The 12,157-nt window shown below is 34.9% G+C and overlaps 2 protein-coding genes across 9 annotated transcripts in view; one reads left to right on the top strand and one right to left on the bottom strand.

Annotated features, from left to right (window-relative positions):
• Positions 1–12,157, top strand: part of Rtl3 (retrotransposon Gag like 3) — a 37,020-nt gene that overhangs the window by 193 nt on the left and 24,670 nt on the right. For 2 of the 4 annotated variants that reach the window (XM_071606009.1, XM_071606008.1), the window contains exon 1: positions 81–568. The exons of 1 other annotated variant lie outside the window; for it this stretch is intronic. The gene's annotated coding sequence lies outside the window, so the exon portion shown is untranslated. Of the gene's footprint in view, positions 1–80; positions 569–12,157 lie in introns of those variants that run through there. One more of the 4 variants, XM_071606006.1, reaches the window with a different exon arrangement.
• Lpar4 (lysophosphatidic acid receptor 4) overlaps positions 1–12,157 on the bottom strand; it is a 95,299-nt gene that overhangs the window by 75,311 nt on the left and 7,831 nt on the right. The gene's annotated exons all lie outside the window — the stretch shown is intronic.

Raw genomic sequence — 12,157 nt, 5'->3', positions numbered from 1 at the left:
TAGTTTTCCTTTCTCTGAATGTGTCTTGATTTCCCCTTCATTCCTGAATAATACTTTTAGCTGACCATAGAATTCTGGGTTGACAATTTTTTTCCTTCAGCATTTGAAAAATTTTGTGCCACTACCTTCTGAATTGAATGGTTTCCGATAAGAAATTAATAATATTTTGAGCACTTTTTCCCCTGTATGAAAAAATATTGTTTTCTTCTCTGGCTTTTTTAAAGATATATTCTTTGTCTTTAGTCTTCAGAAGTTTAATTATGATATGTTTTGATTTGGTTTTCTTTGGGTTCTACTATTTGGAATTTGCTTGACTTCCTCAATATGTGAGCTTATGTCTTTCTTTAAACATGGGAAGTTTTCACACACACACACACACACACACACACACACACACACCAGGGATTGAACTCAGGGTCACTTGACCACTGAGCCACATCCCCAGCCCTATTTTATATTTTATTTAGAGACAGGGTCTCACTGAGTTGCCTAGCACCATGCTGTTGCTGAGGCAGGCTTTGAACCTGCGATCCTCCTGCCTCAGCCTCCTGAGCCACTGGGATTACAGGTATGTGCCACTCTTTCAGCCCTATCCTTTTCTCTCCTCTCCCTCTGTGACTTCAATGATACCAATGTTAAATATATTGTTATCTTTCTACATGTCCCTCATGTCCCTGAGTTCTGTTTTTTTTTGTTTTGTTTTTTTTTTTGCCCTATTTTATCCTTGTTGTTCATCTTGGACCATTTGTGTTGCATCTGTCCTCTCCATAATTCTTTCCTCTAAGACCTCCATTTTATTTTTAAGCTCATTCCCATAAAGTTATTTCACTTATATCTGTCAGTTCTAAATTTTTTATTTATCATTCTTAATGCTTTCTATTTCTTTTCTGAGACTATTTTAATTTGTTTCTATTGTTCATAATTGTTCATAAAGCATTTTTGTCATAACAGTTTCAAATTCATTGTCAGATGATTTTAACATCTCTGTTATTTAAATCTGACATCTACTGATTGTATTTCTTCACTTTAAAATCTTACTGGTTCTTGGTAGTTGAGAACTGAATTTTTAAATATTTTTATGAGATTTTGGTTCCTTATTGGGTCTCTATTGCCAACTGATGTTTTCAGGGAGGAGTGTTTCCTCTTAACTGCTAGCAGAGAACTGGGAATACTAGCTTTGCAGGTAGTCTCCACTGATGGCACAGTGGAGGCAATCTTTTCACTGCTGGGTAATAGTGAAAGTCCTGAGTCTCCACTAGACCTCATCTAACAACACTCTAGCATAAAGGTAGAGAAATACTTCGTGCTGCCAGGTCGGGTGGAAGTTCAGGCTTCCCATGTAGTCTCCATTTGCACTAGAGAGGGAAAAACTTCTTGCTGACCAGTAGGGATGAAAGTGTTGGTTCCCTACTTGGTCTTCTCTGACACTAAAAGGGTTGGGTAATCTCATTACAAGATCACAAGTGGGTAAATCTGGGTATCTCTTTCAACCTTACATATATGGGTGAAACCATAGACATTTTTTTCTGTAGTGATTGTTGAGAGTAGGAGGATTCTTTTCTCAAAATATTCTGTGTTGCTAAATAAAATGCCTCTTTGCCAGTGCTTTGGCTTTTGATGAATAACCAGAATGTAAGGAAGGCTTTTGTTGGGGCTGATTTTTTTCTGCGCCTATTAGCATTCCCAAGTCACTTGTTTCTTCAATTCTGGGATACATGAGTCCAGAAGAAGAAAAGGGACTCACCATCATGTCCTTTCTAAAGCTCTGAGGTCCCTAGCTGGTCTGTTGACTTCTCTCTACCTTTCAGAGTCTACTTATATTTGCTTTATATATTATGTGCAGCACTTTTAGCTTAAAAGGAATAGGTAAAAATATATTTCCTCCATCTTCCTGGAAGAGACTTTAATTTTTAACAATGGGAGACTCAGAGAAATCATAAAACAAAATCTCAAGTTTGATGTTTGAGTTTTTCATTGTTTTTGTTTTATTAAGATGTTTTTATAATGGAAAGTAACATTTTGATGGTTTGGCAATTTGATAGATTCCCTAATATTTCTCCACATGGTCTTTTATGTCAAAAGTTTTTAATGTCTGAATTAAATTACAATTGTGACCAATTTTATTTCAGATCTTGTTTAGTTGTTTCAAAAATAATGTAAATAGACTATTATAAATTGCAGAGAATATAAGAATTGTCTTCACATAATATATTTTGTAGTGAATTAAACTAAACTTGATTTTTCAGGGCCTCTTTTTGATGCTTTAGTGATAAATACATATAAGTATGTTTAAAAATGTAAAGTGTCTGATTTTCTTCACTTTTCTCTGTTTATCATTTCTGTGTATATCACATATCATTTCATTCAACTGTTATTCATATTCAGGAAACATTTGATATCCATTCTTGATTACAAGCAACAGTCCTAACTTTCAAAATGTTGTTTAACTTTCCTTGTCTTTCATAATGAACATATGGCTTTGCTTAGGACTAGCTGGAGTTTCACATTAAGTATGTCTTGAATGTGTATGGGACATGTCTGGTATCTGCCAAGGTAACTAATTTCTGTTGCCCACGGTCATTTGTTTTTCCATGTACAGATTTTCCAGCTGCTGGTTTCCAGCTTTTAGTGATGGTTCCATTTTTGCCAACAAAGAAATTACCCCTTGTTTAAGTAGACATTCTGTCCACTGACATAGAAATGGGGTGAGAAGTTAGGTCTGACACCTCATAGATTAAATATCCCTTCAGATTTAAGAAATTTAACTAGCATTTACCAACACCTGTGTTATAAATGACATACCAGCACCCTGTTGGGACATGAGTCCCAAAACCCTACGTGTACAACAGCTACTCTAAGCAGGCTAACACTCCCATATAACCTTTTTGGATGTTTTCTGGGAATCATAGAATGAAGGAAAGTACACACACACACACACACACACACAGTTGTTTTACTAAGGCATTTTATTTTTAACACTACCCCAATTTCTCTCTGAACACCAACTTTCACAAGTGAAAATGGAAAGTTGGAACATAGTAAAAATAATTGCTATCACTAAGATAATGTATACTATTCAAACACTTTTGTAAACATTTTATATATGTTCTTACTTAATTCTCCTAACAACCTATGCAGTAGAGATTATTATTATAACTATGTTACAGATGAAGAAACTCAGATATGGAGAGGCTGAATCATGTGTCCAAATTCATACAGTAAGCAAATGGTGGGACTAAGATTCCAACCCAGGCAATCTTACTGCAGAGTTTCTTCTCTGTGCTCATCCAAATAAAGACCTCTCCTGCACTTCCTGAAACAGACACATTGAGAAAAGCTCAACAAACAAAGCCAAACAACTTGGGACTAAAAATCAGAAATAAAGTTAAACAAAAATGAAAGGAATAGAGTATACATCAATTGGAAACAGTCTTTTGTGTACACAGACTAAGCATATTACTAATGCCTATAGAGGGGATAAACCTTCCCAAATAGAAACTGTATCATTAGCAAGTCATCTAGTGGCTTAAAGCTTGAATTTCTGAGAAAATGTAAATCAATCCTATGAGAGATAACCCAGCAAAATTTCCCCCTTAGTTACGTCTTACTGCACATCCACTTATTAGATTCTTTACAGAAAGTCCATCTTGATAGTAGAACAAGAGAATGTGGAGAGTATGAGATCATTGGGAACCTGAAAGTAAAGGCTGGACTGAGCCCCAACTGTGCTGTTTTTACAAGTTGGCCAATAGCCCATGCTGGAAAAAGTGAAGAGATAGAACCCAGTGCATTACAGTTCAGCCGTGAACATCAATCTTTGTTAAAGCAGAAAGTTTTGGCAAGGAATAAAATAATATGAGGCTAATGAAGGATGTTGAGAAAGATTCAGACATATGCTAGGTCAATTGTCTTTATAGAAAAGGTACAAAGTCTCACCTACAGCTGCCCCAAAACCCAAGAGGAAAGGAAATAAATCCATAGCTATAAAAAGAGAGTGAAGTGAGGGCAAGATGTGTAACCAGATTGTAAGTATTTCAGGGGAGTGTGTTTTCTACATTATTCTATCCTTTTTCTTTCTTTTAGCAAAAGAAAAGATAGGTCTATATGTGGAAAAAAGAAAAAAATTCAGGTTAACTGCCAGGTCACTTACTTGCTCCCCAAAATCCAGGCCAGCAGTTTTTCAGGAAGGACACCCTAGCCTCATTTGTATCAACATCCTTAGTTTAGCACATGAATAGTTACTACAGCTGGAAGGCATTAGTGTTGTCCAAGTCAACAATTTTCCATAAGCCAGAAAGAAAAGAATTTTCAGTGTTTGTTGTGACACATGAAAATTGGAGTCTTAAATCCTGCTTAGAATTAAAGTGACTTAAGATGAGAGGAAATGAGAAGGGGGGAAATTGTTGAAGTGTTATAACAAGGGCAATCATTGCTGGGCTATTTTGGAAACAGAACCAAGCAAAGAACCACTTCAGATTCACAGTAACATACTGCAAAGGGATGTTAGAAAGGCTGTGGCTTTTAAATTAGACCTAAAAGTTTGGTTTTGTTCAGAGAGTACATATTTCATTAGATCTTTGACTTCACTGCTGCCTGCTTTTCTGCTCAGATGCTCACATGCAACAGCACTGCAATTACTCCAGCCAGGGCAAGCCCACTGCTACATTATGGAAGTCAGCCAAATTTGATGTCAGCACTCCCTATTCTCCTCTCTAAGTTCTTTTTCTTCATTTTCACTCTACTTCATTTTCCCTTTCCTTTACTCTACTAGGGCTGAGACTCATTCCTGTTATAACATTACATTGTAAATGCATTTGTTTATTCACAAATTAGTTGTCAATGCCTTCAAGGAGAAACCCAGTGCCAGTTAATGGGGAGTATGAAATAATCCAGACCTGGATTTCACTGTTACAAACCTTATAATCAATGGCAATTGCATTTTCTTGTTTCTGTCTCTAAAGTACACAAGTATGCATCAATTTGCAGAGGAAAACAAGAAAACAAATATAGGAAGACATGCATTTTCCTCAAATGTTCAGTCTACAGAAATTTGTCTTTGATCATACCATATTATGACCTGAGATTAATATCATCTTAGCTGGCCATGTGTCTTTATTCATTCTGTAAGCAAAACAAGTTGGAACTCATGTTCATACAATTTCTGAATAAACCTCCAAACACAAAGAAATTTAATCAGAATCTTTTTTACAAAGAAAAACCTCAAGAGGGATATACTAGAGCAGGGTATTGGTATGGTTGTCTGCACTGATGAAGAATAAAATAATTGATGGAAATCTGCTATTATGGTATGATTTCCACATTTAGAATCACTACAAAAAAGGGAAATATAACAAGTCAAATTTAGATTTGCTGTTCTTTACACATCTTATTACAGATGGAAAAGGGAGAAAGGTCAAATTAAACATTTTAATTTTATAGTTTTGAGGCCCTGTTCAAAGATTTTCTGAAGTATATTTAATGAAAGAATGTGGAATGATTTTTAATTATATTCTGCGGAGTGGAAGGATTACTTTGGATAAGCCTAGCTCTGATCAGAGCAAGTGTGAGAATTTTAAATACTTTCTCTGTTCAGTAGGAAATGGCAAAATAAAACTTAAAATTTATTTTGTTCATGACACATGAAATCATTCAGCAAAAATTTACTGAACATGTACTGTGTGCCAAGTGTAGAATTAAACCAAGTTTCAAACAAGGACACAAGTCAGACTCTAAATGCTGATGTTTTACCAATATTTCACTATAGTTTTGTTAAAGCAAAACGCCTCTCCCGTCTCAGCACTCAGCTTACACCTCTCTTGTTGCATTTTCTTCATTATTCCTTAAAATATAGTGATTCATGAAAATTTCACTATAAGGAGGCTAAAAGAGTAAACATGTCAGAAGCAACAGTACCAAAGACCTAGTAATAATAATAAAAATAGCTCAAATTTATTGAGCATTTGATACGAGGCAGGCACAGTGATAAGTGCTTTATGTGCATTTATCTCATTTAATGTTACAAAATTATTATGAGGAAGGTGATGTTACTATCCCATTTTCAGGATAAAAACACCAAGTCACAGAATGGATAAGTAAAAATAAGAGTGGCTGAGTCAGGATTTGAACCTAGACAATCTGGCCCCCAGCCTGCAGTTGTAATCACTAAGCCTTATTATGCTTCAAAATAGAAAAAAGATAAATAAATTATATCAGTGTTAAAAAGACTAATAAAAATTATCTACTCCCTCTCCTCTTTGATTTCCAAATCAAGAGAAATCAACTGGAGTGCTACCTCCTGCACTCAGTCCCAGCAAGCAGTCATTGTTTCCTTTTCTGATTTTCCCATTGTCCCATGTATAGATCTCTCTTTATACTTGCAACCTGGAATATAGTACTCTATGAAACATGGGCCAAGATCTCGTATAACAGTGGTATCATCTCTCTAGACCATATATGTCTTTGCATCCCACACAATGCCATACATATAGTATAAACTTAATATTTCTAAAAACCATTCAATCTCCTTGAATTTCTGTATCTAACTAAGTATTTGCTTAGAAATGTAAAAGCATATTAGCTATTCTACACTAGATAGATTAAGGATCCTAAAACAATGAAATCTGGATACATTTTTCATCCCTATCTCCCAATCTGAGAAAACTTTAATAATAACAGCAAAATCAGCCATTCTAATTCTAGTACTTACCATGCATTTTAATCTTTAATTTTTCAAGCACTTAAAATTTATCACTTTGTTTAATCCTTATTACAACTCTATGAAGTAATTTTTTTTCCAGTTTACAGGTAAGGAAAATTAGACCCCAAAAAGCTAAATTACTTATTTAAAGTCACTCAGATAGTAACTGGCAAAGCTAGTATTAAACCAAGTTCTTTTTATTCTAAAGCCTGCACCTTTTCTAGTTCATCTGTCACTCAACAGACTCATGTGGCTCTTATTTCTTTGCTGCCATACACTACTCATATACAGATTTTGTAGACACACTATGAGATTTTGTGAATTTCTCTAATGTGGAGGCAACATGGTTGTAATTAAGAGCTCAGACACTGGCAATCACACAAACCTGGGTTTGAATACCATGTCCACCACTAACAAGCTAGATATCTTTGGGCAAGTTACCTATCTTCTCTGAGTTTCAATTTCCTCTGTTAAAGAGGATGAAAACTAGTATCTCACAGAGTTATTGTGAGGAAAAATGTGTCAAAATATATAGAAGGCCTTGGAAGTACTCAGCAAAGAGTACTTGTCTTTGCTACCCCAACAACAGCCCTGCCTGTTTGTCATAATTATACCAAGTGTTGATAAGCTGTCATTGTTGTTGTTTTTTTCTTTTTTCAATAACAAGGAGGTGAAAGAGTACTGGTAATTGTCAATTCTTTCAAGCTAATGGCAAAAAAAAAAAAATAAAAGATAATCAATGCTGGTAAATGGGAAAGTAGAGACACTATTGAGGTAATTTCCCACCAGGAAGCAAAAAGAACAGAGGTCACTACTAAATCAACCTACATGCCATAGCTGGTAAAATAAGCCAGAAATTACATTATAAACCTATACTCACACTATACTCAGGTCCAGTTTAAAAAAAAAAAAACGGAATGTTTTTAGAGAGTGCTTCAGATTTCCCTAGTTCAAATTGAATTTGAATTGAGTCAGGGGCCCTGACATCTTCAAAAAGAAATGCAGCTTTTCTCTCTACTGAAGGGGAAAAAAGTCTAGGTCCTAGGAAGCTTACTTCCTTGGAATTTAATTATGTATGGTATTCCTAATTGGTTTACAAAACCAATGTAAATGGAACAAATACAAATAGGAGTATGGCATCACAATAGTCCCTGCTCACTGATTTTAACCCATTTGTAGCACTGTGCTCAAAAGAAATTTTGGCTCACTCTTTACAGCCACTCCCTGCTATCTTGAATCCCAAGTCAAGAGATGTTAAAGACTAGCTTTACTCAAAGTAGGATTTGCTGATCAAAGTCATTTCTAGGTAGGAATTGTAAAATCTACATATATGACAAAAATCTAAAGCTGACCAAGTGGGATCACTTTGGGTTTTAAGAACTGTTTAACTTGTCAGACAAACTACACCCTCAAGCAAATAGTTTTCCCATTTGGTGCCCCAGCATTGAGGAAGTTGGAGATACTCTCCAGAGGCCCTTTGAGTTTCAAAAGTTTCCATTCTAAGGTGATGGGAAAGCTGCATTCTGTTTAGTGTCTGCATAAGCTGTAAGGCATGTCGTGGAGTTTAAGGGAATAACAACTGGTCTTCATCCTTTACAATATCCCTTCATGCTAGTAAAATATGTCTTCATGGTTAATTCTATTGACATAGAGAAAGGCCAGAAATCTTCAAATTTCATCAGTTCCATAGCAAACCTAATTTTGCCCATACAGGTATAATTGCTTAATATCAGGGACACATGCAAACGATTCAAGTAATCATTTGTTATGATTTGTATTTTATCAAATATATTGGTTGAAAATGAAGCAATGACACAGCAAATGAAATTTAATTTTAAAAAGGTACATACACTATCATGAGAACAAGAATTATAAGGTCATATTTCAATATATAGCTATTGTTCTTATCTCTATGAGGCAAGTTATCAAAATAAGTATTCTATTTTCTCTGGGTGCCAAATATTTTCATTACTTCAAACAAAAGTAAATTCGCCCAAGGGTTGATGTTTTTTTAAAGTTACCATTGCACATATAATTGGGTGAAAATTTTGCCAAAAATCAGCTTGTGCATTTGAACTTATAGTATCCTTTGTGAAAATTAAGAGAATTTTTACTCTAATAAAATTTAAAACATAGCATTAAGGAAATAATAGATGACATAAAACAGGGAGAAGTTAATCTATAAGAGAATCAGGGTCAAAAAGATCTTGACAGAAACACTGAATAAATTCTAATGAAAAGAATCAAATCAGAATAAATGTAAAACCCTGCACACCGATACAAAGAGTCCTCTGTACAGAGCAGGATCAAGGAAGGCTTGATTTAGCAGTGGGTAAAAAAAGACTTGATATTTCAGTAGCTGGAAGATCAATATGATTTAACAGATTCCCCCCACACACACACAAAATGAGTGAGATCTTTACACGGATTTGAAGAATTTCAATAAATAAAACTATATTTGATTGGAGAATCCACTGCTTCACATATCATACACACACATGCATCTGTGTTCACACACACACATACAAAAGTAAGAAAACTTAAAAGCTCACTGAGTCTAGTTTTGCCTACTTGTCCACTGTTATCTCATGTGACATATCCACAGAGATCCTTCACTCAAAATATATTGACCAACTAACAATTTCCCCAAATGTTTTTTTTTTGTTTTCCCACCATCATTCCCAATTCTGATTTTTGCTAGCACATCACCTTTTGTAAATATTTTCTAACATTTCCCTCCATGCTTCAGGCTGAGATTATGACCTGTCAGCACCCTCAGTTTACCTCCACTATAACACTTATTGAACTGTTATTGGATTTTTTTCTTTCTTACCTAGAGCTCTTTCAGAGCAGGCATCATGTCCTATTCATCTTAGTATATGCTGCATCTAGTACAGTGACTGATACATAGCAGGTGCTAGACAAACTACTTTTGTAAACATTTAAATTATAAATGAACAGATAAAAGAAATTGAGCTGCTCCACCTAAGAATTTCCCTAGAAGAATTACAGGGGCTGAAACACAGTAGCTACCTTTAAGTATTTCAGCCTGTCATGGGAAAAGGAACTGAACTTATTTCCTTCAGCTATTGAGAACAAATAAGAACCAGTATGTAAAAGTTATAAAAAGATATGGAGTGCTAACCTCCATATACACATTTTCCAACAAAAATAGAATGTTTCCTTAGATTATAATAAGTTTTCCATCCATAGAAGTGAACAAGCACAGAGTGGACTTTTAAAGGGCATGGGAGAATATATTCAAGTATTATGCAGAGTTAAGAGTTTAACTTCCTCTAGCTTCTATAACTCTGGATTTTTAGAGCTCTAGACTAAGGATCAAATCAATTGGATTCTGGTTCTGATTCTGCTAGCTGGATGATCTTGTTAAAATTTTTAACACAGATTCCTTATCTGTTAAATGATAGGGTTGGGCTAGAATGTTTCCTCCACTTTAAAAGGTTATGGAGTAAATAATACTTTACAGTTATACAGATTTTATACTTTATAGAATATATTCCCATTTTCTCTCATTTGATCCTTGTAATATCCCTGAGGGTTGGTGGGAAGGTGTTGCTAATCCAATTGACAAATTAGAAAAATATGGCCCAGAAAAATTAGGTGATTTGCCCAAGATAATTTTTTTCCAACACAGCACAATGAATTTAAAATTGAGGCTTTATGGTCAGTTTAATAATCTTCTTTTTGAAATTCAGACATCCATTCTAACATCCGTGGAAGGAAACCAAATCCACCATGGCATGTTTTCATTTACCATTAGCAAAAATAATTATGAAATTCCTGGACAAATTCAGGCATGCCTTTATGAGTACAAACTTCTGAAGCTAGTTGAAACATCCCACCCAAACCACATAGTCCCAGCCTGTTATCTCATTGAGCAAATAAAAACTTGAATAAAAGGAGGTTAAAAACCTAAATGAAAGCAAGAAAAGAAATGGGGTTAAGCCTGTTGTTCAAGACCTGGCCAGGAATCAATATTAGAACTAGTATTTAGGAGTTGTAGCCCAACTCCTACATATTTGACAAAATCCATCATTTATTTCCAACCTATGTCAAAGCACTTGGCTACAGGGAGTTATTTCAGTTTTAAAATCATAGTATCTTTGAACCATGATAGCAATTCAGAGCTTAAAGAAGCTCATTAGTCTATCTATGGAAAATCCTACTTGTTTTCTCTATAGTGAGAACTCCAGGTAAAGCACAGCGATAACTGTGAGTAGAGGGCAAAGAAAAGCACTACCCCAAATCATTTGTTGTTCATTGAACATGTGAATCAATTCATTTTCTTCCAAAAACAGCAGAGCATTTTTGGTCTTCTATAACTATTGAAACTCATAGTTACTATCAAAACTGAATCAATAGAAGTTCATGGTGTTTCTCCAACTGTTTTATTTCACAAGGAATATTTAGTGTGCTGCCAATGTTTCCCTTTGAGGGTCAGTGAAAATTTGTTCTCATTTTGCTTCTTCTGAATATTGAAAAGTGAGCTCCAATGCTACAGCATTTGTCCCGAGGCTATGTTACTGTGACAGGAAACTGGGCATTTTCTCAGGTGATGGAATACCTTCTCTGAGGATATATGCATATCCGTGTTTATAGCAGCACAATTCACAATAGCCAAAACCATGGAACCAGACTTGGTGTCCATCAATGGATAAATGGATAAAGAAAATGTGGTACAGATACACAATGGAGTTTTATTCAGCCATAAAGAAGAATGAAATTATGGCATATGCAGGAAAAAATGGATGAAAGTTGAGAATATTATGTTAAGAGAAGCCAGACTCAGAAGATCAAGGGCCATATGTTTTCCTCTCATATGTGGAAGCTAGAGAGGAAAAGGAAATAAAAAGGTGGGGGAATCTTATGAAAATGGAAGGGAGATCATTAGAATAGAGGAAAGGGACCAAGAAGAAAGAGGAGGGGAGGGAAGGGAAAAGGAGAAATACTGAGGAATAATACTGTCCAAATTATATTGCTATATTGAGTGCATGTACATATCTATACAATGATTTCCTTTTTTCTTTTTTTTGAGAAAGAGAATTTTTTTAATATGTATATTTTATTTTTTGGTAATTTCTTTTAAAAAGAAACAATGTTTGGGTTATGCTATCAATTGATGATAACAAAGCTCCTCTGGAGTTATCTTGTTAACATTCTATTAAAAATATATGTAACTCACAAGAGTCTAAGTAGTTTCTGAATCTTCAAATAGTGCTGTTTCTTGTGACAGCTCCTCCATCAAAGTCAAAAGACAATTGTAATCTACTTTCCAATAAATTCTTCCTTTTGTCATAGTGAATGATTTAGTTTGCTCCTTTGGAAGGGTAACCAATGGGAAAGAGCTATTAGAAAACAGGACAGCTAAAATTCACAAACTTATGCAAATCATTCTAGTTCTGGGAATGGCTCAGATAATGAATCTCCCATCTTGATACA

The sequence above is a fragment of the Marmota flaviventris genome, chromosome X, assembly GCF_047511675.1.
Source record: "Marmota flaviventris isolate mMarFla1 chromosome X, mMarFla1.hap1, whole genome shotgun sequence".
Taxonomy (NCBI): domain Eukaryota; kingdom Metazoa; phylum Chordata; class Mammalia; order Rodentia; family Sciuridae; genus Marmota; species Marmota flaviventris.
Note: the sequence above shows the minus strand (reverse complement) of the source record. Positions and strands in the feature narration are given on the sequence as shown.